Source organism: Castor canadensis, chromosome 15 (genome assembly GCF_047511655.1).
Source record: "Castor canadensis chromosome 15, mCasCan1.hap1v2, whole genome shotgun sequence".
Taxonomy (NCBI): Eukaryota; Metazoa; Chordata; class Mammalia; order Rodentia; family Castoridae; genus Castor; species Castor canadensis.
In genome coordinates, this window is record NC_133400.1 from 67,305,946 (window position 1) to 67,310,179 (window position 4,234).

At 40.7% G+C, this 4,234-nt stretch overlaps 1 non-coding gene and 1 pseudogene across 1 annotated transcript; one reads left to right on the plus strand and one right to left on the minus strand.

The window, feature by feature from the left end:
* Window positions 1–774: 774 nt before the first annotated feature.
* Window positions 775–907, plus strand: LOC141417730 (small nucleolar RNA SNORA51). Its single transcript, XR_012442369.1, has one exon. It is a non-coding gene; the product is annotated as a small nucleolar RNA SNORA51 (small nucleolar RNA).
* Window positions 908–2,776: 1,869 nt separating this feature from the next.
* LOC141417265 (heterogeneous nuclear ribonucleoprotein A1-like 3) lies at window positions 2,777–3,755 on the minus strand (annotated as a pseudogene).
* Between the last annotated feature and the right edge of the window lie 479 nt (window positions 3,756–4,234).

The following is a 4,234-nucleotide window of genomic DNA, read 5'->3' on the forward strand; positions in this document are numbered from 1 at the left end:
TTCTAGTAGAAACTGCCTTTCAAAAGTTTTAAAGTTTTATTATTTTTTTCCCTTTTTCTTTCTTGGCAGTACTGGTGTTTGAACTTAGTGCTTACAGAGGCAACCACTCTACCATTTGTGCTAAACCTACAGCCCTTTTTATTTTAGTTTACTTTTCAGATAGTGTCCCTGCTTTTGCCTGGGGCAAGCCTCAGAACACACGCCTCCTGTCTCCACCTCCTGCATAGCTGGCATTACAGGCATGAACCATCATGCCTGACACTGCAAGAAATGTATTTTAAAACTTCTTCAAGATGGACATCAGTGGTTACATCTGTAGTCCTAGCTATCGGGGAGGATGAGATCAGGAGGATCATAGTTCAAAGCCAGCCTGGCAAAAAGTTCACCATTCCCAATCTCAAACAACAGCTGGATATGGTGGTACACACCACCATAGTTGAGATGGGACCTTGCAAACTTTATGCCCAAGCTGGTCTTGAGCTGTGATCCTCCCAGTCTCTGCCTCCTGAATAGCTGAGATTACAGGGATGAGCCACTGCACCCAGCCTTCTTAGTATTCTTAACTAACCTAATAGACATTAGTTTGTCCAAAGTAAAAATAGCAAAATTATATTAAATTACATATGTGATGTGAGCGTCATGTGCACTTAGGTGTATGTGAAGTGAATGACAGCAATGATATGAGGGGTGGGATGGAGGAAGGAGGACTATTTTGTTATTGCGGGTACTTGCACTACATGAAGTGTGGTAGTATTATTTGAAAACAGACTTGAAAGTCGCCTGGTGCTTACCACAGGCTGTGTTCTTACATCGACTGTATAGAAAGAGGAGGCAAAGTAAACCTACCGCATGTACACCTCAGCCCAGGCCCTGTGCCTGATCGGTATTGTGAATGGCGGAGACATGGGGTTGGGGAAAAAAAAGAAATGGACTTGAATTAGTTACAAACATATATGGCAAACTCTAAGTCTAGGGTAACTACTTTAAGAAAAGTAAAAAGATGAGGCATAATTGATACTAAGAATGGAGAGCAAGAGCTAGAGGCATGCATGGCTCAGTGGTAGACCACCTGCTTTGTAAGCACATGGCCAAGAGTTCAAACTCCAGTACTGCCAAAAAAAGAAGAAAGAAAGATAGAATGAAAGAAAGAAAAAGCCCAATGGAACAAAAAAATAAGGGCAACCAATGGAAAATAGTAGTAAATATGGTAGAATTAATCCAACTATTAACATCACTTTAAAAATCAATGGTTTAAAGACACCAATCAAAACAGAGATTGTCAGCTAGATAAAAAATAAGATTCCAAGCCTGGTGTGGTAGTACATGCCTATAATCCTAGTATTTGAGTGTCTGAGATAGAAAGATCATGAGTCTGAGGCCAGCCCGAGCTACATGGTGAAGGTAGAGGATACAATGCTATGTATTGAAAGCTGTTGAAAAATGGGGGGTGGTAAAGGGATAAGGGAGAGCAATGGAAGGGGTTAAATGGACCAAAGTAAAGTATACTCACAGCAGGGATACATTGAAAAACCCCTTTGAACATCGACTTAAAAATTAATAATGAGAGGACTATAAAATAGGTACAGTGTGGGGGGTATCTGTGGAAGGGGGGAGAGTGAATTAAAGAGATTAAGGTGAAGAAATATGGTTGATGGACTCATCTACTTATATGAAATGAACAAAGAAACCTCTTGCAATTGCTTTAAGTGGGGTGGGGAAAGGGTTGAGGGGGACAGATGGTGGCGGGGACCTAATTAATGTACAATATAAACCTATTTGGAATTGTCACTAGGAAGAAAAAAAATAAGATGCCTTGCTAACACTAATCAAAAGAAGGCAGAATTAGCTATGTTAATTTGAGACAGAGTAAACTTTAGAGTAGGGGAAATTGTCAGGGATAAAGAGGCATTACATAATAAAAAAGAGGACTTCAACCCCCAGTACTACCCCCTCCCCCCAAAAAACATCCTAGAGCTAACATCAAACTTACCCAGTATCAGTACTTCAAAGATTGGGAACAAGGCAAGGATGTCTGTCACTACGTAACTAATGCAAGAAGAGAAGAAAAAGAAATGAAGGGCATACAGATTGGGAATGTTGAAATAGAACAGTCCTTGTGTGCAGCTGACATGTTTATTTTATGTAGAAAATATGAAAGAATGAATAAAAACTTTCTGGAACTAATAAGTGCTGATAGCAAGGTTTTAGGACAAAAGGTCAATATGCAAACATCAATCACTTTCTCATATGCCAGCAACGAAAAAGTGGAAATTGAGATTAAAAACACATTATCGTTCCCATTAGTATTGCCCCCAAATAAAATAATTATGAATAAACATGGTATTTGTACAGGATGCATATCAGAAATGCTATAAAACTGATAAAAGGTATCAAAAAAGAGCTAAATACACTGATACTTAGTGTCAAGGTACTACTTATTCCCACCTTAAGCTGTAAATTCAATACAATTCCAATCAAAATCCCAGCAATTCAAGTCAGGTGAGACATAGTCCCTGAAGGCCATACTTGAATGTTTTTTTAAAGGACACATTTATTCAGGGTCATGATCAGACCATTACATTTAGCAATCAACAGCTAAATGGGTGGGGGAAAAAAAAGCCTATGTTAAAACCCTTTTGGGGCTTGTGGAATGGCTCAAGAGGTAGAGCATCTGCCTAGCATGTGTGAGGCCATGAGTTCAAACCCCAGTGCTGCCAAAAAAACCCCTTTGTTGGAATGCTTTATACCTTCCACGGAACAGAAACTAAAATAACCTGCTATACAAATAGTCACAAATATAGTCCTCAAGTTCATTTGCCCGTACACATGAATATTGTCTAAAACATGTCTTCTTTGTAGCAGCTAGGTGCTTGGTCAAGTTCACAAATCTGTTGTAACTTGTAGTTTACCTGTCACTTCTCTGGCTCTCCTCTCCTGCTAAGCTTTGTTTCCTGGCAATAATTAAAACCTCTTGTCACTGCTATATCTACTGCTGCTGCTGGAGCCACCTTGATTTCTTGGTTTAGAAAATTATTGGGGCTAGGGCTTCCGTCTCCAAAGTTTCCTCCCTTCATGGGTCCAAAATTTGAAGATTAATTTTTGTAATTGTCCAAATCATTGTAGCTTCCACCACCTCCAAAACTGCTTCCATCCTTACCAAATCCATTGTAGCCATCCCCACCACCATATCCACCATCACCATAGCTACCACCAAAGCCACTTCCACAACCACCACCAAAGCTTCCAGAACCACTTCAACCTCTTTGGCTAGATGAAGTACGAGCCATCTCTTGCTTTGACAGGAATTTCCTTCACAGTTGTGGCCATTCACAGTGTGGTATTTCTGAATGACAATTTTATCCATGGATTCATGGTCATCAGTTACAAAATCAAAGCCCCTCTTCCTCCCACTGCCTCTACCTGTCATGATTTCAATCACTTCAATTTTCCCATACTGTTCAAAATAATCTCGTAGGTGATGTTCTTCAATGTCGTAACTGCAGCCACCTCCTCTGTAGTGGCATAAGTGACAAACCCTAAGCCCCTGGAGCACTTGGTGTTTGGATCTCTCATTGCTACACAATGCACGAGTGGCTCCTTGGACTCTCATCCATTGTTTCAAAGCTCAGCCCTCCAACAAAGAACTCCCACAGCTGCTGGCACTGTTTAGGAGACTCTGACTTAGACGGGACTGGGAGACAGACTTTCGTGCTGCTTCCTTCGCTGCATCCATGAACAGAAAGGAGTCGCTGCATCCATGAACAGAAAGGAGTAAGCTATTGAACGTATTTTCCTATTTGAATATCAAAGGGAGTGAGCAGTCAGAGGACTGACACTACTTGACTCTGAGCCTTCCTAGTGGGTAATCAAGGCGGTGTGGTATGGTGAAAGAACAGACAAATGGATCAAGGGACAGAATTGAAGGACCACCCAACTCATATGATGGAGAAGAGACAGCCTCTTCAACAAATGTTGCTTTGGAAACTGGATATCTGCATGCACAAATTGAAATTAGATCCATGTCTTTCACCCTGTACAAGTATCAACTTAAAATGGATTAAGGGCCGAAATAGACCAATTGGCCCAATGGAATATAGTCAAAGGAGTAAGTTACAATGGAGCAAAGATAGCTGTTTCAACAGAAGGTGCTAACAAACCAGACATCTGCATGCAGAAAAGACATCTACATATGAGCCTCACACCTTCACAAAAACAAGCTCAGAATGGATTATAG